Below are 23,512 nucleotides of genomic sequence, written 5' to 3' on the forward strand. Positions count from 1 at the left end.
CCGAACGGGCCATGAAAGCCCAACGATACCGACCGACCGCCGTGTCATCCTCAGCCCACAGGCGTCAATGGATGCGGATATGGAGGGATGGAGGGGCATGTGGTCAGCACTCCGCTCTCCTGGCCATTTTGTCAGTTTAAAAAACCCGAGTCGCTATTTCTGAATCAAGTAGCTCCTTAGTTTGCCTCACAAAGGCCGAGTGCACCCCGCTTGCCAACAGCGCTCGACAGACCGAATGGTCACCCATTCAAGTGCTAGCCCAGCCCGACAGCTCTTAACTTCGGTGATCTGACGGGAACCGGTATTACCACTGCGGCAAGGCCGTTGGCTTTTACTTCGACTATCATCAGTTATTTTTCTCTCCAAATAGCAAACCTCATCTACTACTTTAAGTGTCTCGTTTCCTCATCTAATTCCCTCAACATCACCTGATTTAAATCGAATACATTCCATTATCCTCGTTTTGCTTTTGTTGGTGTCCATCTTATATCCTCCTTTCAAGACACTGTCCATTCCGTTTAACTGCTCTTCCAGGTCCTTTGCTGTCTCTGACAGAATTACAACCTGAAAGGTTTCATTTCTTCTCTATGGATTTTTAATTCCTACTCCAAATTTTTCTTTTGTTTCCTTTACTCCTTGCTCGATATACAGATTGAATAACATCGGGTATAGGCTGCAACCCTGCCTTACTCCCTTCCATGCCCCTCCTCACTTATAACTGAGGTCTGGTTTCTGTACAAATTGTAAATAGCCTTTCGCTCCTTGTATTTTACCCCTGCCACTTTCAGAATTTGAAAGAGACTATTCCATTCAACATTGTCAAAAGCTTTCGCTAAGTCCACAAATGCTAGAAACGTTGGTTTGCCTTTCCTTAATCTATCTTCTAAGATAAGTCGCAGGAACAGTATCCAAACTGAACTTCCCCTAGGTCGGCTTCTACCAGTCTTTCCATTAGTCTGTAAAGAATTCTGTTAGTATTTTGCAGCCATGACTTATGAAACTGATAGTTCGTTAATTTTCATACCTGTCGACACTTGCTTTCTTTGAGATTGGAATCATTATATTCTTCATGAAGTCTGAGTGTATTTCGCATGTCTCATACATCTTGCCCACCAAATGGAGGAGTTTTGTCATGGCTGGCACTCCCAAGGCTATAAATACTTCTGCCGGCCGGTGTGGCCGTGCGGTTCTAGGCCCCTTCAGTCTGGAACCGCGTGACCGCTACGATCGCAGGTTCGAATCCTGCCTCGGGCATGGATGTGTGTGATGTCCTTAGATTAGTTAGGTTTAAGTAGTTCTGAGTTCTAGAGGACTGATGACCACAGATGTTAAGTCCCATAGTGCTCAGAGCCATTGGAACCATTTTTTTATCAGTACTTCTAATGGAATGTTTTTAACTTAGGCCTTTCAGTGTTCTCTCAATTTCTTGACGCAGTATCATACTTACCATTTCATCTTCATCTACGTCGTCTTCCATTTCCATAATATTGCCTTTAAGTAAATCGCCCTTGTAGAGATCCTCTATATACTCATTCCATCTTTCGGCGTCGGCCGAGGTGGCCGAGCGGTTCTATGCGCTTCAGTCTGGAACCGGGCGACCACTACGGTCGCAGGTTCGAATCCTGCCTCGGGCACGAATGTGTGTGATGCCCTTAAGTTAGTTAGGTTTCTAAGTTCTAGGGGACTGATGACCTCAGAAGTTAAGTCCCATAGTGCTCAGAGTCATTTGAACCACCTTTCTGCTTTCCCTTCTTTGCTTAGGACTGGTTTTCCGTCTAAGCCCTTGATATGCATACAGGATGTTCCCTTTTCTGCAAAGGTCTCTTTAATTTTCCTGTAGGCAGTATCTATCTTACCCCTAGCGATATATGCCTCCACATCTCTACAGTTGTCCTCTATCCTCCTTGCTCAGCCAGTTTCCACTTTCTATCTCATTTTTGAGACGTTCGTATTCCTTTTCGCTTGCTTCATTTACTGCATTTTTATATTTTCTCCTTTCATCAATTAAATTTAATATCTCTTCTGTTACCCAAGGATTTCTACTAGCTTTAATCTGTTTCTACCTACTTGATCCTCTGCTGCCTTCACTATTGCATCTCTCAAAGCTACCCATTTTTCTTTTACTGTATTTCTTTCTCCTGTATTTGTCAAACGTTCCCTCATGCTCTCTCTAAAACTCTCTACGATCTCTGGTACTTTCAGTATATCCAGATCCCATTTCCTTAAATTCCTACCATTTTGCAGTTTCTTCAGTTTTAATCTACAAATTCAGAACCAATAAATTGTGAGCAGAATCCACATCTGCCCCTGGAAATTTAAAATCTGGTTCCTGAATCTCTGTCTTAACATTATATAATATATCTGAAATCTCCCAGTGTCTTCATTCCTCTTCCACGTATACAGCTCTTTCATGATTTGTAAATCAAGTGTTAGCCATGATTAAGTTATGCTGTGCGCAAAATCCTACCGGGCGGCTTCCTCTTTCATCTTTCATTCCTTGCGCCCAGTCCATATTCACCTTTTCCGTCTCTATAGAATTTCAGTTCGCCATGACCATTAAATTTTCGTCTCCCTTAACTATCTGAATAATTTCTTTTATCACACCATACATTTCTTCAATCTTTTCATCATCTGCGGAGCTAGTTGGCATATAAACTTGTACTACTGTGGTAGACGTGGGCTTCGTGTCTATCTTGGCTACAATAATGCGTTCGCTATGCTGTTCATAGTAGCTTATCCACGCACTTATTTTTTATTTGTTATTAAACCAACTTCTGCATTACCCCTATCTGATTTTGTATTTATAGCCCTGTATTCACCTGAACTTCACTGATTCCCATTATATCTAACTTTAACCTATCCATTTCCCTTTTTAAATTTTCTAACTTACCTGCCCGATTAAGGGATCTGATATTCCACGCTCCGATCCACAGAACGCCAGTTTTCTTTCTCCTGATAACGACGTCCTCAACACCCGGAGATCCGAATGGGGAATTAATTTACCTCCGGAATATCTTACCCAAGAGGACGCCATCATCACTTAACCATACGGTAAAGCTGAATGCCTTCGGAAAAATTTACGGCTATAATTTCCCCTTGCTTTAAGCCGTTCGCAGTATCAACACAGCAAGGGCGTTTTGGTTAATGTTACAAGGCCAGATCAGTCATTCATCCAGACTTTTGCCCCTGAAACGACTGAAAAGGTTCACAAACGTGTTATTTATCATTTATTGAAATATTAAGCGATCGATGAAAGGATAACACTTGTATATGTAATCCTTGACTGTGCTTAGTTACAGCTGCCAGATACTTCACGCCACTAAGTTTAAAGTGAGGAATAATTATTACGTGCTTGCCAACTTCTTGCCGTTCCTCACATGGAAAGAAGTTACAGAAGAACATTAAATCAAATCATAGTAACATTGACGGACTTACAACTAAACTTTATATAGAAGATTGATTGCCATTTGCGTACGATATACACACGAGATCTGTGAGATAATACAAGGTCAGAGTGGGAATTAAGGTCTTGTCACGGTCATAAATAAACTAGTTCGGAAACAAAAGCCGTTTTTGTGGAACAGCGTAAGGTGAACTGGATTACTTCTGCCTGCATTTTTGAAAGGCGCCGGACACAGTACCACTATAAAGTTTACTGGAGCCGCTGCTCACGTAAGTTATTTAATGGCTTTACCGGTTTCGGCTGACTAGTCACTGTCAGTAGCCCGTAAATATTCAGAGTCACATCGCCAAGTACTAACATCGATACGATCACACCGAGCAAGTTCGCAAGTATCTGATTGGCTAGGTGAAAATTTGACTGATCGAACACAATCCGTTATAATATACAGTTCGTGCGGGTCGTTAGGTTGCATTCACACCCAAACAAGAAAGAGTTTGGGTGACTGCATCTTCTGAGAAGACGTGTAGATCACCATAGAACGACGATATGCTGAGGAGTAATGTTTCCGATTTTTTTTATACGGAAACCCTTGAAGTTTTTTGGAACAGTCCAAACTTTATTAACGTCCTACATCTTTAGTTTTCATATTTATTTCTCATCATAGCCACCATGGCGTCGAAAAAATTTCAGCGAACAAGAGCCCTTTTTGTTGATACCGTCACTGTAGAATGTTTGACATTGTTGACGGAGCGACAACCTTACCTCTGGTTGCACCGCTTCATCACTATCAAGTCCTTTTTCTTTTCTTTATTGAATCTCCATAACCCGCCCTCCCCCCCCCCCCCCAGAGGATGGGGTGGGGGGGGGGGTGGCTGGCAGCAACATAATATGCCGCTCTGCAGCTTACAGATGTTAAAAACAAAATTAGGAAATGATAAAACAATAAAAACAGGCGACAAAAAGGTGACTGGTTAAAACCGGAACATGGCGAAAAGTTTCTCAAAAAACAAAGGGCTGGTGATGATGATTAAAGACCAAATTTACTCTAACTCGGAAAAAATACTAACACTAGGGTACTAACGGCAGTTTGTCGTGTGACTCTAAAATTACGACTTTTCTTTGGAACAAAACAGTATTGCCCCAATAACACATCGGGGACATGTGACAGGCTGAAGGCCAGTTTACTTTAGTTCCAGAAAAATCCAAAAAAATAGGAAACTAATGGGATTTTCTGCCTCGTGTAGATATTCATCTGAATCTACACATTGTGTTCTTCCTTTTAACCAACACAGCTTTACTCTAGCAGGCAAACTCCGCTTTTTCAACGCCAGTTTAAGCGAACTGATAAAATTAATCAAAATAACAGGTTTCTGAAGTAACCGATTTTTTTATTCATATTATTTCCTGTAATAAACTTAGAAATCGAACAAAGACTGATCGAATTTGACACCCTGAGATTCAAGATGCATAGGATAAAAATATTAATTTAAATAGGCAAACAAAAAAAACTGAATTAGTCTTGTATTCGCTGCTTTTCTCGAAAAGTGATAAGCTTTCTAACACTGCAAAAAGTCACTAGTATGTTCCTATTGATTCTAATTTTTTAAATCTCGGCTCAGAAATAATGTTGTAATCGGGTATCATACAACAGTTTGGACATTACGAATTGTCAGTGCTGAAGGGTGAAAACTGAGGTTGAAGGACGCTATTTTTCGTGTTAATCTGTCCGTTTTCAAGAGCTAAAAGCGGATGAAGGCATGTTCAGTTGATACAGGCAGCCGATCAGCTGCTTACTATTTTCACTGTAAACTATGAATGAACTGTTAAGTTTTAAGTTTTTTCCTTATATCATTATTTCGAAAATTTGTTGAGGCTAGTCCTGTTTTTAATTTTTTAAAGCAAATGGAGCATTTTACTTCACTGACGTCACACTTCGTAAAATGCTTCCAGCCTAGGGATGGTGCCGTTCTGTAATACAGCTGATGTCCAATGATGACAGTGAGAAACTACCGTATAGACGAGATGGGCAACTCGCTAAATTCACACAGGTACCATCTAATAGGGCACGCCACATGGTAAACAGGTACTTTATTGTCTCAGCAATGCTGTAACAATTCTTATCCCCTTTGTTTGTTGCTCGTTTCGTCGGCATTGTTGTTAGAATAGCACTGATTGTTTCTTCCATTTTCTACCATAACGTTATATTTCAAAGCAATGTAAATTTTACGAATAAAAATTACTCTTTCTTTAAAAAACTTTTTCAAAAACGAAAATCTTAGCACTGCTGCTAGGGCTAACTGATATTTCAATTTTTTTACCCGGTTTTTTGTTAAAATTGGGAACACTTCTTATAACCAAGACCAAACACATGCCAAAAAATACCGGTTATTCGGAAGTAAAATATCGGTATCGGTTTCAACCTGTCGGTTTTTCCCTGCCTTACTGTGTTACACACAAATACACAAACGGAGTTGGTTCTATTTTCCAGACGCTCTGTGCGTTTACAGCAGTGCGAGACAGCACTGTACACCGGTCACATGTTAAGACGCGAAATGCTTTTACCGCTTGTGAAAAGGACTCAGCTGACCAGTTTCATAATTCTGATTTACTTCAAAGGTTACTACAAGTTACATAGTCAAATGTCTTTGGCAGATCACAGAATATATCAGTATGGGTGATTTTCATACATTCTCGCTGTTTGTGTATTATTTCTACTCAGATGTTTGAGAAGCCGCTTACATATTACCTTTCTTAAATTTGTCGACAATGCTAGCAATTTGAGGGAAATATGTCGGTATTACATTACCTTCTGTCTTATACATGGGCTTAACTGCAGTATATTTCAGCCATTCAGGAAATGTTTGACCGAGTGACTGGTTACACAAATAACTTAATATGTTACTAAACTCAGAGGAAGTCTCTTTAACTAACTACGCTGATATTTTATTACTACAGACTACATACTGGACATTACTGTTTGCGGGTGTGGACAGGGGCATATTTATATTACGTTACTCAGTTTATTTGCAGTGGCTGGCCTGAGATATTCTATGACAGTATCCACTTCACCTGACAGTCCCATCTTTTTACGTAGTAGCATTTATGAACAACAAACTCTGCATCAATTCACACCTCCATCATTTACGCTTAATGCCATCTGCTCCTATTCATCTCTGGTTCTACCATTCTCCGTTCTACTTCCCTTGATGTCCTTAATTTGTTAGCTGAAGTAACTATATTTTCTTCCTAATGCATTTTCTTTGATTTTTTATTATTATCATGAATTTGAAAACGAATGTTGATTTCGGAAACCTAATTCCGAACCTCTCTGGCCCACTGTCGGCTCACTTGATGATAGGCTGCGAATTTATTTGTGGTTCTACGATGAACCTGATATGACAGAGCTGTGCCCTGTTAAAGTACAAAACGAGAGATAAAAAAAGGAAACCAACAACTACACGATGTAACGCGGCCTTCAGGATTTACTATTTAACTATCCTGCTTAATTAAGGGATGTGAGCGGGAGTATGTCGGACTGCCCAACGTCCTGTTACAACAAAATCTGGGGCGTGGCGGGTTGGTCTCTCACTATCCATCATATAATCAGTACACCTAACTGGATAGGTACATCTACCTGGATAGGTTTCAGGTTGTCTGCCCCTTCACTCTGCGATGGTAGATACCGGTTTAGCAGACAAAAGCAGCCTTGATGAAAATTCGACTAAATACCTACCACGCAAATGCCACATAACTCTAGTCCATGAGCAGTAGCTGGAAGTTAGTTAAACGATCGAGCGTTCGGTATTCGTGCATGAGTCGTTTGAAAAAACTGTCAAAAATTTACTTTTAATTGGTTTATTGGCTTTAAAACAAGGAAAACGTCTATCAAGTTCGTATTTAATATTCCGAGGTCAATTATTAAATGTTACTGATTGTCTCTGTTCCACGTTCACACCCGAAAGCAGCCAAAAGTTATTCAGTCCGACCCGATATTTTAAACGTCCAGAACGGTCACTACTTGCGAGTTAACGCATTCAGTCGTTCAGAAGGCTTCTTGTACAGAAGTGCTTGCCATAATGTCTCGAAATATGCACGAAACAAGCCACGCGGAAATACTGTTTTGTAAATAAAACCGCCTTTTCCTGCTGCCACTTAATTTATTTATCCCAGATGTGTTTCGCCTTTTTCTTGCTCTAAGGTATCATCAGTGGGATCTATAACAATACAGTTTTGTTATTTTTAGATTATTAAACAGTTCACGTCGCGATTTTTTATGCAGAAAAGTAATTACTTACGATTTGCTTGAGAGAGAGAGAGAGAGAGAGAGAGAGAGCTGAAGAGTTTTTTTTTCCTCTCTCATAAACACACATGGTATAAACATCATGAATAGAAGCTAGTCTTGAAGATATACTTCGTTAGGTTGGCAACAAGTAGGTAAACACACCAAAGAGGAGGAAACACGTAATTTACGTTGTTAAAAGCAGTGTCCGGCGAAATAGTTATATGGAGTGGCAAAAGAACAATAGTACAATACAAAAAAGAATGAGAAACTAGGTGAACAGTGTGAAGAAGTTCAGAACGCAAAGTTGTGCTTATATGTCAGTAATAAAGTGGTAGTGCGACCTCCAGACCAGATGAGAGGAAACACATATCAGTAAATCGTAAGTAATTACTTTTTTACATAAAAAATAGTTACGTGAACTTTATAATCCTCTAAAAATAACAAACGTTAACCGTTATAGGTCCCACTGATGCCTTAGAACGAGAAAAAGCCGAAACTCGTCTGGGATAAATAAATTAAGTGGCAGCAGGAAAAGGCGGTTTTATTCAGAAAACAAGTATTTTATGCTTGCTGCTGAGGATGGCTACGCAAACAAACTTTTTAAGTAAAGCCACGCGGAGTTTATATACGGCATGAAAGGTTCACACGCGAAATCTCATTAAATAGACCACTGACAAGGCTCAAACTTTCACAAAATACTCAGTAATGTTGTCGCTCTTCGTCAACTACACGAGAACCGATCAAACGAGCAAATTTCTTCATTTTGGTACGTAGGTGTTTTCTAGAAGACGGCTCCCGAGCGATCATATCGATGCACAGATAGGAGGCACAAAGCCCTACTCAAACGCGCGGGAAACGCTGAATTCCTATTGGCTTGTATGTTAAGCAGTCAGTCAGATCGTCTCGAGCACTTCTATACTCGCGGTATTTCTGATGTCAGCCAGTCAGATTGCACAAGTAATTTAGACCAGAAATTTCGTAAATGCGAAACTAAATAAAATTTAATGAAAACAAAACACGATACTTCCCACAAAAAATTACTAATAAATTTACTACCCAACGGCCCTTGTGTTTGTCTTTCACGAAATGAAGCTCACTCGGATGTACGTCACAAAATCCCCTATCACACAGCGACTTTCTGACACTTACATTTACATAGTTTTAATAAAATATAACATTCTCACTCTACGTATGTTCTCCACTCACTCCCTCAGTCTCTCCAAAACACTCACAAAGCCCGAAACACAATGAAATAATGTTTCAATGTGGTGTTAATTTCGTCAGAAATCTGTGGCAATGAAACTAACGAAAATTCCAGAAAATTATACCATATGAACCTATTCTCTTGGTTGTAGTTTCAGTTGATACTACAGATGAATACATTACAGTCCCTAGCTCGGTTTCACTATGCCTGCAGAGTTATTAGGTGTCTTAGGTAAAAATTTACATTTCCGAAAGTATTGAATTTATTAATTTGAAATTTTAGCAATATGGTTCTCTTATCCGCAAGATTTGGTACTCTAAGTATGAAAAAGATCGATTAATATATAATAGTACTTCTTCAGATTGATAGAGAGTATGTTAACTGCAGGCAGCATTGGTCCAGTACACCGCTTGCCCAACCTGGCGGCCAGAGTCAGCTGTGCAAACGTGAGAACCGACACCTGTTCTCGCTGATCCACGGCAAGCTCCATTTTCAATGCAACGTGACAATTCGTAATAATGTGTTACGTTACAAACTGCTGGAAGCTCACACAGTTATGGAATCACACATTGGCGTGTGGCACAATTTTGAAATCAGAATTTTAAAACGAAAGAAAACTTTACCAATAACTACAAGGTTGATGTAGGTATTGCTAATGATTTAAATTCCAGTGCTGAGTCAACTATTAGTATGGTATTGCATTAATAATAATAATAATAATAATATCTCATTGATATCAGTATCTTACAAAATTCTATTCCAGTGCCTTCTCGATACAGCACAACAACATCTAGGACCAAAAACTGGAGAATATCAGGCAGGATTCAGACCAGGCCGTTCATGTCCAGAGCAAATACTGAACCTAAAACTAATCTCAAGACATCAGAGAATAAGTGGCAAAGATGTAGTTGCACATTTGTTGACTTTAAAAAAGAATACGATTCAGTTGATCGTCAATCATTATTCCAAATATTAAAATAACAGGGTTCAGATTTTGAAACACTTGCAATCATACAACAGACATTGATAGACACAAAATCTAAAGTCAAATTTATGGGGGAAATTTCTGAACGTTTTCTGATCAAAACAGGCGTAAGACAAGGAGATAGACTCTCTCCACTACTGTTCAACTGCGTCCTTGAAAAGGAGATACAAGAAATCAGTCCTCAAGATTGACCATCAGTTACTCTCGGCAGAGGAAAATTAACAGTAGATTGCTCAAAATATCTACAGTAAAAAATGTGTCTCCAAGCACACAAAACTGCTACATAACAATACTGTCACCAAACCAGAATGCCCATATGGTTCAGAGACACTAATTTTATACAGGAAAACAGACATAGAAAACATTCAGAAAAAGGAAGGGAAGATCATAAGAAAAATTTTAGGCCCAAAACATGTAGACGAACAGTATCGGCTCAGAGGCAAACAGGAAATCAAACAATACTCTAATATTCACAGTGACATTAGAATACGCAGATTAAGATTTTATGGAAACATCAAAAGAATGAATCCGGACAGACTCACAAAGCAAAGAGTTGAATTCTATGAAAACAGGAGTAAATCTAAAACAGACCCAATGAAATGGATTGGCTAAATCAAAACAGATATGAACCTAGCAGGAACTACACCAGAGGATATCCAAAACAGGGAAATTTTCAGATCCAAAATTCACAAGTGGCAAATTGACCAAGAGGAGAAACCAAAGAAGGAGACTGGAACAACGTGGTCTCAAGAAAGAAAAGAAGCCCACAGCAAAAGACTGAAATTAGTATAGTCACAAAGAAAGGCAAATCCACGCCACTAAGTACTCTGCGTAGTCCTAATGGGCTCATTCGCATATACACTCCTGGAAATGGAAAAAAGAACACATTGACACCGGTGTGTCAGACCCACCATACTTGCTCCGCACACTGCGAGAGGGCTGTACAGCGGCACAGCAAACACACCAGGAACCGCGACGTTGGCCGTCGAATGGCGCTAGCTGCGCAGCATTTGTGCACCGCCGCCGTCAGTGTCAGCCAGTTTGCCGTGGCATACGGAGCTCCATCGCAGTCTTTAACACTGGTAGCATGCCGCGACAGCGTGGACGTGAACCGTATGTGCAGTTGACGGACTTTGAGCGAGGGCGGGTAGTGGGCATGCGGGAGGCCGGTGGACGTACCGCCGAATTGCTCAACACGTGGGGCGTGAGGTCTCCACAGTACATCGATGTTGTCGCCAGTGGTCGGCGGAAGGTGCACGTGCCCGTCGACCTGGGACCGGACCGCAGCGACGCACGGATGCACGCCAAGACCGTAGGATCCTAAGCAGTGCCGTAGGGGACCGCACCGCCACTTCCCAGCAAATTAGGGACACTGTTGCTCCTGGGGTATCGGCGAGGACCATTCGCAACCGTCTCCATGAAGCTGGGCTACGGTCCCGCACACCGTTAGGCCGTCTTCCGCTCACGCCCCAACATCGTGCAGCCCGCCTCCAGTGGTGTCGCGACAGGCGTGAATGGAGGGACGAATGGAGACGTGTCGTCTTCAGCGATGAGAGTCGCTTCTGCCTTGGTGCCAATGATGGTCGTATGCGTGTTTGGCGCCGTGCAGGTGAGCGCCACAATCAGGACTGCATACGACCGAGGCACACAGGGCCAACACCCGGCACCATGGTGTGGGGAGCGATCTCCTACACTGGCCGTACACCACTGGTGATCGTCGAGGGGACACTGAATAGTGCACGGTACATCCAAACCGTCATCGAACCCATCGTTCTACCATTCCTAGACCGGCAAGGGAACTTGCTGTTCCAACAGGACAATGCACGTCCGCATGTATCCCGTGCCACCCAACGCGCTCTAGAAGGTGTAAGTCAACTACCCTGGCCAGCAAGATCTCCGGATCTGTCCCCCATTGAGCATGTTTGGGACTGGATGAAGCGTCGTCTCACGCGGTCTGCACGTCCAACACGAACGCTGGTCCAACTGAGGCGCCAGGTGGAAATGGCATGGCAAGCCGTTCCACAGGACTACATCCAGCATCTCTACGATCGTCTCCATGGGAGAATAGCAGCCTGCATTGCTGCGAAAGGTGGATATACACTGTACTAGTGCCGACATTGTGCATGCTCTGTTGCCTGTGTCTATGTGCCTGTGGTTCTGTCAGTGTGATCATGTGATGTATCTGACCCCAGGAATGTGTCAATAAAGTTTCCCCTTCCTGGGACAATGAATTCACGGTGTTCTTATTTCAATTTCCAGGAGTGTATATACCTGTGAGGAATGATCGCTAGGGAGACACATGCAAGGTGCATTTAATATCAGTGAGCGTGCTGTCCGTGTGTGGAAAGAGAACGCATGCGGTCTAACTGAGTTTGACCGAGGGCCGATTGTGATGGCCCGGACGCTTGGCATGTGCGTTTTGTAAACTGCAGGACTTGTTAGTGTTCAAGGAGTCCTGTGGTGAGTGTCTTCAACACGTGATGAAACCAAGCTGAAACGACGACCAGACGTCGTAGGGATGGACTGTCATCGCTCATTACAGATGTCGGACGTCGTAGGCTGGACTGACTGGTAATACAGGGAAGGCGGCGAACTGTGGCGGAACTACCATAAGGCTTTACTGCTGTGCAGAATACAAGTGTATCTAAACACACAGTGCATCGAACACACCTAACGGTGGGCCGCCGCAGCCGACGACCCATTAGTGTGCACCAATGTTAGCACAACGACATCGGCAACTACGACTGAAATGGAAGCGGGGCCATCGACACTGGATGTTGACGCAGTGGCAGAGCGTTGCATGGTCTGATGAATCCGATACCTTCTTCATCATGGCGATGAGAGGGCGCGAATCTACCGCCTCTCAGAAGAACAGTTCCTTGACAGCTGTATATCGGGACGTAGACAAGCTAGCGGCGGCTCCCTTATGTTTTAGGAAACATTCACGTGGGCTCCAATGGAGCATCCAATGGAGCATCATGACGGCCAAGGAGGATCGTACAATGCTTGCAGACCACGTACACCCCCTCAAGACAGTGTGTTTCCCGACGGCAGTGGCATTTTCCCGCAAGACAATGCGCCATGTCACAAGGACAGGAGTGAGATTGAGTGGTTCAAGGAACAGAGTGGCGAGTGTCAATTGATGTGCTGGCCCCCAACACGTCAGATCTGAGCTTGATCGAACACATCTGGTATGTGATTGGTGTCAGATCTCATCGCCCCACCCCGTAATTTACGGGAATTAGGTGATTCGTGTTGTGTAGATGTGGTGCCAATTCCCTCCAGCGACCTACCAAGGCCTCATTGCTTCCATGCCATGAAGCGTCGCCGCTGCCAAAGATGGACATACCGGCTGTTAGGTAGGTGGTTATAATGTTCCAGGTGACGCATACACAATACTGGAACGTTGTTAGCAAAGAGAAAAGTTGTATTTACGGTCTACTGGTTTGCGATTAGAATACTACTGCAGAATCTGACTTTGCTGCAACAATAAAAAAAGGCTCAAGGTCAGAGAGAGGAGGGAAGAGGAGATGGGCAGAGGGCTGGGAAGAAATGAACATAGAAAACGGGAAGGAAGAGATGGCCAGAGAAAGGGGCAGGAGGAGATGGGGAGAAATGGGGGAGGAGACGATGGATTGAGGAAGGGGAAGAGATAGGGGGCAGGATGAGATGGAGAGAGGTGGGGAGGAGATGATTGAGAGAAGCAGGAGGTGACGGGCAGAGAGAGTGGGAAGGGGGAGGAGACGGATAAGGAAAGGGGGAGGGGGAGATAGACAGAGACATGGAAGAGAAGGTAATTGGGACGCATATCCAATTACCACATATATTAGAAATGTGTGCATTCTTTTTTTTGTGTGTCCCATTTATTTAGACTGAGCCACAGCACAAAGTGTGGCTTGGAACAGCCATCACAGAATATGCAGAATATGAGTGAATAAGAGTCCTTTGTTCTCAGTTTTGGTTTTAATTGTTTTTAAAGTTATTTTTTAATGTGCTCACTACAGGACTATTAAAAACCTTCAGAATACGCAATATTTTTTGGATACTGTGAGATAAGGGTATGAACTGGTGTTCTGAACTACCAGTTGACCATGACAAGGGCACCCATACGACAGTTTGTAGAGAGAGCAGGGGCCTACACCTGACGACACGGAGTGTTTTTAATATTTTGGAAGACGAATGGCGACTTGTAAGTAGCCATAAACAAGTTCCAGTTACGATCCTGTTAAAAATTTTGTCCTGTTACTAAAACACTGCGCAACGATGCTATAATCTACATAAAAAAGAGAATAACGCGTCATTTTAACTACCTTTTTAAAATCTGTGGATTTTCAGCAGCACAAATACAGGAGCAACGTCCTTATACTTTAATACACAAAACGAACTAAAAATGCACCCGTCATGAGATTTTACACTGCTGTTGATATAAAAAGCAAACTGTATGGGAAATTACTATACGTAGTTTAGTTTATGTATTGTAACGTTGTTGCTTTAATTTGTGTTGCTAGCGGTGCTGATAGCCAATAAAAGCGGGTTAAAAGCTGTGAGCTGTCTGGGGAAGTTAATCTTGCATTACTAAGCAACTGTTTCACCAGGTATCTAGTCTAGGTTTACCAAATTCCCAACCAGACTTAACATTAATTATAATCTTTTAATAGTCATACAACAACTGGTAATATATATATATATATATATATATATATATATATATATATATATATATATATATATAAAAGAGAATTTAAATAAAAAGAAAGAAATCAGTTTATATTTGGAAATTTATTTTAAGATTGATCATTGAAATTTCAGCATATTAAACGTGAGTTATAACTGAGCTGGTGCCTTATTTAGGATTGTGAAAGTGTGAGATTGCAATCTTATGGAACACATCAAATATGGAGCCAAGATTGGGAGACTGCATACAACACTGTATTCATAAAACAACACACAAAGAACGTTGAAACGTATGCAAGAGAAAGTTAACCACTACCAACAGATTCAAATTTTCACCAAAGAAATTACGTTCGTAGCACAATCCTGTCCGTCATGTAATTACCACACACTGGTATACTAAATTCATACTAACTCCCTGTGAAATCTTCCCAAAAAGAATAGCTGAGGGCTACTTTGATGATTACACCACATGCTTCACATGGTCAACTTGGTTTACACAAAGCGTATAACTCCACAATAATTTTGATAATTAAAATAAATTAGATCGAAAAGCAATTTACAAAAGAAAAACCTCGAACTGGTTACTAACGTCTTACTGTTAACCTGACGGGTCAAACAGTTATATAAGCACGTGGTACTGGTCTCGCAAAGTACACCCCATGTGGGTTGAACATAAAGAAAAGTTGCTATATTGAAAAATATTGTCAAGACGAAACGTTATAATCACACAAGCATTCGCATTTAAGATTGATCTTAGTTAGAGTTACTGATCAACACGTGGTTCCACTTTACTCACAAAGTAGTGACAAAGCAACTACCGGAAAATAATCTGAACTTCACATGAGAATTACACTGTGCTGCAGTTTAAGATAACATTAGATATTTTAGAGCTAAACCTGAAATAAAGGTGATTAAATTTTCAGTTAGGCTGAACTTAAGAAATCCATTGTCCTACGGACTTAGCAGACACGCGCTTAGCCAGAGATCTTACCACTTCAGACGCTCGCCACGGACCGACTGCCCTCCGCTCCTACCGAGCGTGCTTCCTGAGGGTGGCTCACAGATACAAACGGAAGTGGCCAGAGGGGCAGCTTCCTATACCAACATGACAACGGACTGCCAGGACCATGCTAAGAATGGAAACCTCTCTGCCTTTAGAAAGCGTAGCTACCTGTTCTGACGTTGGTCCTACTGTTCTCTAGCAGACAGGCTTGTGTGCTACCCTCAAGCATGCAACTAGAAACACATTTGCTCATTCATCCTCTCACACAGAAGGGAAGGGGGATGACAGTATCTTATCATATACAGTATATAAAAGAAAGCAGATGTAGGTTCCGTATGAGACTGTGTGACATGAATTACATATAAACTGTGTTTTAAAGTGTGGTAGTGTGACAGATCGTTCTCGTTTATGTGTAAAAGTAACACGTTCCACTACTCAGTCTCCTCCCAGATAGTCAGAAACGCCACAGTAAATTTAGAGGAGGAATTTCTTCCATAAATGACAACAGATTTAAGAAATCAAACATGAAAGGAATCCAACAGAGACCTTTCAGTATTCGTCACTGAAGTTTATCTAAAAAAAACTGTGAATTTCTTTTCTTCTTGCTGAACAGGTCAGTTACTTTGTCTTCGAAACCAGGGTTTTCTCTCTTTTCTTGCGGACACTTTAGGAAAGCACAAGCTTGACAGACGGTCCTCGCTAGTAGTACTCCTCATCAACGTCTTCACTCTAGGCAGTGCGCAGAAAGATGGCTCTACAGCGCAAGTTTGGGGGAGGGGGCCTTGTAGTTTACTATTAGGTAAGTATATCGTGGAGCTTTGTTTTTTCTAAACACGTTATATTTGTCCAGATGTCATTCCATTATGTTGCTTCTGCTTGAAAGTCGCCGATTTGATAAAACTTTTGCACATTTTGTGCCTCTCACGAAATCCCCTCTCTTGTCCTTATTCAGTAAACATGAGTGAAGAATGCTAGTTTTCAGAGGCATGTCTTTATCTTTCTAAAATTTTGTGATGTGATTATAGAATCCATGTATAGAGTGTAAATTGTCAGTTTGAAATAGTCTCCAGGCGATGAGCACTGAAATTTCACATTGCCAATCTTTGAACTTTTATACCTTTGTCAGCTTTTACTGCCTCGAAAGTGCTTCTGATTTCACTGTTGCTCTCTTTTTCTGCTTGTGAAAGTTCGCTAGCAGGTCAGCGTTGACAAACTTGTATATGGTCTAGAGATCCATATCGGTATACTGGAATTTGTTCACTGGTGGTTCTACATGTGGAGAATAACGAGTTCCTCGCCAGGCCGTGAAGGCCCAAGGATGTGTACCGGCCTCCGAGTCATGCTCAATCAGCACACTGCTCACCCCGGCCTTTCCGCATACTTTCCAGACCGTGGAGCCGCTATTACTCGGTTTGGTAGCTCCTCAGTTGGTACCACGAGGCTGCGTGCATCCCGTACCACTCCTCCCACCAAGGAAAAATACCCTTGGGAATTGAACCGTGGTTCTCCCTATAGCAGTCATATACACTGGCCAATTAGCTAGGGAGACGACAGATGCGGAGAATACCTTAGTGAAATGTGTCGACAGATAATAAATGTAGTAGATGATGTCTGCTATCTAACAGACTGGCATGGGAGCTAGTGTCTTGGTTGGTTTCACTGTTATTTGTAAGGCGAGTGAAACTATCCTTTATTGCCAAGAAGTTTTCTTTGAATTCCCTGACCGATATGTATTTCTGTGACAACCTACTTCTACAGGACACTGGAGTCTTAGGTGTTGTTTTTCTACGAAATACCCTTTCTTCAGATCCTAATCACTTATTTTATTGTTCTTACAGTGTTACAAATCTCCTGCACAGTGTTAAGGTCATTGACAGCTAATTCCGTTCTGCGCGATGCAAAGTGAAAACAAACAGCTGAAGGATACTTTTCTCTTACCCTATCCTGCACTTTAGTTGCATAAAATGTTATTGTCAAACAGCTATTAAACCCCAAGCCATCAGCATGTTCATATCAAGGCCCTAATTTTCAACAAATCTTAAAATAGATGAAGAAATACCCTCAGCATCCAATGTAGTTAGCTCTGCAAAATCTAAACATTCTTCTTTTACTGTAAATTTCAGTTTCTCGCTTACAAATACTACTCACACCGACTGCTGTTCTTTCCTACTAATGGCCGGCCAGTGTGGCCGTGCGGTTCTAAGCGCTTCAGTTTGGAACCGCGTGACCGCTACGGTCGCAGGTTCGAATCCTGCCTCGGGCATGGATGTGTGTGATGTCCTTAGGCTAGTTAGGTTTAAGTAGTTCTAAGTTCTAGAGGACTGATGACCTCAGAAGTTAAGTCCCATAGTGCTCAGAGCCATTTGAACCATTTTCCTACTAATGTCAGCCGTTTCATCAGCCAGTAATGAAAGCAGATGACCTATTTACCTCATCATCAATCTCATACTTCAACACACAGCCACATGTAGAATTCAATTGTTTTCAACAGTGTGTGATGTATATTTTGCTGTTCCATGATGGTTTTGTAAATGATCCTCGTACACTTTGTCTCCCGCACTTACTCTGAACAAAAGTAAGTCTTGAAAGTTTCCTTCACTCAGATTCTTTCCTCTAACGTCTAATGGGTATGTCATGAGTACCACAAAAAATTTAAAGTAGCAAGAATTGATAACAGTTTTCAGAATGAGATTTTCACTCTGCAGCGGAGTGTGCGCTGATATGAAACTTCCTGGCAGATTAAAACTGTGTGACCGACCGATACTCCAACTCGGGACCTTTGCCTTTCGCGGGCAAGTGCTCTACCAACTGAGCTACCGAAGCACGACTCACGCCCGGTACTCACAGCTTTACTTCTGCCAGTACCTCGTCTCCTACCTCCCAAACTTTACAGAAGCTCTCCTGCGAACCTTGCAGAACTAGCACTCCTGAAAGAAAGGATATTGCGGAGACATGGCTTAGCGACAGCCTGGGGGATGTTTCCAGAATGAGATTTTCACTCTGCAGCGGAGTATGCGCTGATATGAAACTTCCTGGCAGATTAAAACTGTGTGCCCGACCGAGACTCGAACTCGAGACCTTTGCTAGGCAGGAAGTTTGATAACAGTTTTGTTTCTATTGGTGTTTACAAGCTCTATGGTCCCACTGTCTAAATGTTAAGGCACTTTTTTCTTTCTCCTTTCTAAGGACGCATGACAACACACAACATCTCGTGCTGTCGTGTGCTAACGTCGTGCATGCATTAGCTGGTGCAAAGACTGGCTCTTTCTCTGTGAGACAAATGTATTTGTCATTGGATATTCAGCCACTAATATAGACGGCTTGATGATGACGTATTATGTGTCCGAAATTGGTAGCCTATAACATAAATCAGAGATGAACTTACTTATGCTGTTTACATAACTGGATTTCGTAAATTATTAAAAAATGGTCACCTACCCACATCACTACCATCCGGAGCTCCATCCCCGTATTGCTGGCCTACTTTAAGGTCACTGTTCCTCCCCCCCCCTCCCCTGCCACCCCTGAAGCAAATTAACGTGATGCTGAAATTCTCTAAGATTTTTCTTATAGTTCTTTTGTTTCCCAACATTAAATCAGTTCTCATAAATCGTCTAGTCATTTACTTACTTGCTCAATATGTGCGTTTAGTCGAAGCAACACGATGGGGAACAATCTTGCAAAAGATTCAAATCTCTCTGAACACAATTGAGAGACTGACGCCAAGTGAGGAATACAACACTTACCTCGCTGAGGGTAGCAGAGCCGAGCCGCACTGGGCCCTTGAGTGCTCGATCGTTTTAACATTTTCTTCCATGTGACATCCTTGAATTGACGCTTACTTGCCTCATTGCTTTCATTGATAGGTAGGAGGCAGGTAAGTGCGAAGGTGCCACGAATGATTTTGACCAGGGTATCAGCACAAAGTCAATTTAATTTATTCTTATACCAAAACAACGAAATTTAGACCAGGACATTAGCAAAATGTTAATTTAGCTTAGTCTTGTACCAAAACAACAAACATATAATTTCCGGAAAACATATTTCAACATTTAATTCTAAAAGAACATTTACGCATTTCAGTAAAATAATTTTTGTGAGCCTAATAAGAGCAAAGCCTTTCACACACAGAATAAATTAAACAATTTTTACTTAAAGGCAATAAGACATAGTTCTGGTTCACTGGTATTGACATAAGCTCACTGGAGCTTATATATAATGTAGAACTGTAACAGAGAAAAAGACACACAATTAAAAAGAAGAATTAAGGGTGATAAAACACCAGTTTAAACAAGATGTTGAAGCAGAATATCTGTACGAGTTAATTGTGATTAAGCACTACAGAAACTATGTTATTCATTGACACTCTCGAGGTTACCATAGAATTTAAGATACAGGAACAATGTTCATAAAAGGTCCCCAACATTTAATGGTACTGATCCGTTACCAACCCATCCGTAAGGAGATAAGACAAACGTCATCACAATAAATGCTACTGACAAACAGGCACATGACATTTTAGCCAGGGCAAGCTGTTATAAGTACATTTACCCTGCCAGTTTTCTGCTGGGATCTGGAGAGACAATTTCAGCATAAGGTTCTCACGAAATAGTTTTATTGTGGCCGTCCTGGGTAGAAGTTTCATAGCACTCGATGTCGTGTGTCAAACTTCATCCACTAACTACCCTCTTAAGGCGCCTGCCAAGGTTAACAGCCAGGTCACGATTGCAGGAAGTGCACCGGAAGTAGGCGGCGCCAAGTAGAAGTCTCCCACTCTGCCGCAACATGGAATCATATGGCAGTGCAGCAACTCCTGCCATCACTGGTGAAAATCTGCCAACTAACTCCAGCTCGCTACTGACTTTGGGAGCGCGACCGATCTGCTTAAGTCGGAGTAGCGTTGGCTGCTTCCTGCGGGGGCGGAAACTAAATAGGTTTCCGGAAGTCAAGCAAAGATACAGTAAGACAAATTATCGATCCCGTGCCTTCGCTAGGGTCACCATACTAGACTGGACTGACAGAGGTACACCAAGTGGGGGACGTGGTTGATCAAAAAGTTCTTTAACTAGCTCAACACTATCTTATAATATTACTTTTTGATTCAAGAAAATTAATGCAAAGGATTTTTAATTTTCAGACATAAAGTATTTAAAATGCTGTTTACACGATTTGTCATTTATTTTTTAACGAGAAAATGCTATAATTCTTCACTTGTCTTACGGAGACTTACCAACTTCTGTCTGTCGTTTCGTTGCGTGGCAGCATAATGTAAGTTTTTGAGCTGTAGTCTGGTTAATGAATTAATTTATGTAACGCTGTTTTATTTTGATAGGATTATTTGAAATAGCTTGTTTCCTTGTTACTAATCAGTCAGAAGTGTAAATTAATAATTTCGCAGGATATTGGCTTCAGTAGGAATGTAGCCACATTGTTCAGTGACCAATCGATTTGAGCTTCATGTTGGCTCTTTCGGAAATCATTCTCGTATTAGAGATATAACCGATCTTTGTCAGAAACGAAGTAGGATTATATAAATTTTTTTCATCTTCATGGTGTATGAATTTTATTGAAGTCCTACAGTCAAAAGTCACTGATCAGTATTGGCAACCAACCGTGACACATTGGCTTCATCATCCACTGATTATCTAAGAAAATCGGTGGGAGAGCAAAAAAATCTCATTTTAATCATGATTCAATGAAAATTTCTTGCAGGAGATATAGTCATTGATGCGACTGTATATGCATAAGAGTCTTTTCAATTATCCACATCTTTTAATGTCACTTCAGTGGAAGATTTTTTTATTTGTTAATTTTCTCCAACAAGAAGGCAGATTTCAACAGGCGACCATGACAGGACCTCTTTTGTAAAATGTTGTATGTCACTATAATTTTACATTCTTTTCCATGTACATCAATCAACTTTCGAATACAGTACATGCTTAAATGGAAGTAGAATAGTTAAAGTCAGGAATAATTGAAAACATAAACAAGGATTATTTGGAAGAGTAAACATATAAAATCATACAAGATGAAATATTTTAGCGCAGGACATTATTGAGAACCACTTGAATCAAACAGAGGACAGTTCACGATCCATGCTGAGAATTTTTGATTAATTTTATAGATTTTCAAATTTTTTCACTTTGTAGATTGCATTGTATTTTAAGGTTGAGCATAACATGGCCGCTTCTGCTAGCTGAAGCAAGTATGGAGTTTAATATTCTCCATTAAAATGTCATACTGTGATCTATATTACACCACAGAACCTACACTTCGAAAATTGCTAATATGGAGGGTTGATTCGAGCTTGTTTTAATAAATGTGTGCACTCCATTTTGTAGATTCATTTTCTTTAAGCTTACAATACAGTGCATGTTCTTGTTAAACAATTACAAGAAGTGTAGAATGCAAAAATTTCTTAAAGCAGTAGAGTCTATTTGTGTGTGTGTGTGTGTGTGTTGTTAAATTTGATAAACCTACAAAAATTGCATGTGCGAATAGCACTGAAGATAAAGTTCATATTGTTTGTAGCAATACAATTAATCTGACAATGGGAGACGTGACACCGATTTCATAGAACCTGAACTAGAAATCCAGTGACAACCAATTTTATTATTCACCTTTTTTAATATTGCTTAACTCTAGGATTTTTCCTGTGTATAATTTTCTCTAACAAGAATTCACATTTCAAGAACTCTCCCCCCCTTGTACCGATACTGTAGAAAGGGCGCAAATAAAATTAAGCAACTAACCATTCGCTAAGAGGCGTACAAGTAGTCGTTCTTCCCATACTTCGTGGCAAATGAAACGGAACAAAATCTGTAATATGTAACATACTGAAAAGTACCCTCTGTCACCACTTCATAGAGATTCGCAATGTACGGCTGTAGATATGATTCATTAAACGTCTTCCCAGCTGTCAGACAAAGAGAATCAGAACAGATCATGACGTCATATGTTTTCATTATCATCTACACTGGGAAAGTTCTATAAATGAAACTGAGAAAGTCAAAGACAATGACGTGGGAAGATCATGTACCCCTTGGTCTGTTTTACAGAATACCTGACTAGCACTCCACACGGAGTGCAGACTTTAATTTTTAGCTTAGGGAACTAGAAGACCATAGCTACAGTCTCGAACAACAGGCGAATATAAATGGAATTTTTTACCTGGTGTATAATTTTTACAGCTTACTAAATACCGCCTTTGGATATCGAAACATCCCTGATGTCATCAACATCAACCTCGCCCAGTTCTAGCGTAATGTGTCCCGTTGTTGGAGATGCAAGAGCCCATATACGGCGTTGTGCAGGTAGAAACAAGACATGGTTAGGTCACACTTTGTGCAGCTGACTAAGAGGATAGTAATGCAATTTCCGTGATTAATGCATGGTACACACAGATGTGGTTTGTTCGCTTGATTAACAACGCATTACGTAATCTGCCATTGTAATTAGAGTGACACGTAATTCGTCAGAATGTGGTAATGAGACCGCTGGCATGTGTCGACGGTAACCCAAGGAATTCGCGAAATTGAGCCAACAGCGCACTGGTGCCAGGGTTAATAAAGCAATCTAACCCCAGGCTATTCGGTGCAAGTGCATGACAGGAGTCATTATTCGATGTAACCTGCAGAACGACCTACACAGCTCATATATCTGTCTCCGATAATTATTATTCACTGGCACTCTTTACTACTGTAACTGGATCCCTCTCTTATTCTGTTCTGTGAAGGCAATAGTCTGTGATTTGGGTATTTCCACACTAAATTCATTTTCAACTTTCAGTGCAGTTTTCACTCTGTACGTGTTGTTGAATATCACTGTAGCAGAGGTAGGTGGTGGAGTTTCTAAGTCACAAAAAATTTGTTTTGGAGAATTTTGATTCAAGTATCTGTGCAGGTGTCTTGAATTAAATTTTCCGTAACGTCTCTAAATCACTGCTCGTTGATTGTTTAATG

The 23,512-nt window shown here is 41.2% G+C and overlaps 1 pseudogene; it reads right to left on the reverse strand.

The window, feature by feature from the left end:
- Positions 1-211: 211 nt before the first annotated feature.
- Positions 212-329, reverse strand: LOC124778081 (annotated as a pseudogene).
- Between the last annotated feature and the right edge of the window lie 23,183 nt (positions 330-23,512).

This window comes from Schistocerca piceifrons, chromosome 2 (genome assembly GCF_021461385.2).
Source record: "Schistocerca piceifrons isolate TAMUIC-IGC-003096 chromosome 2, iqSchPice1.1, whole genome shotgun sequence".
NCBI classification, from domain to species: domain Eukaryota; kingdom Metazoa; phylum Arthropoda; class Insecta; order Orthoptera; family Acrididae; genus Schistocerca; species Schistocerca piceifrons.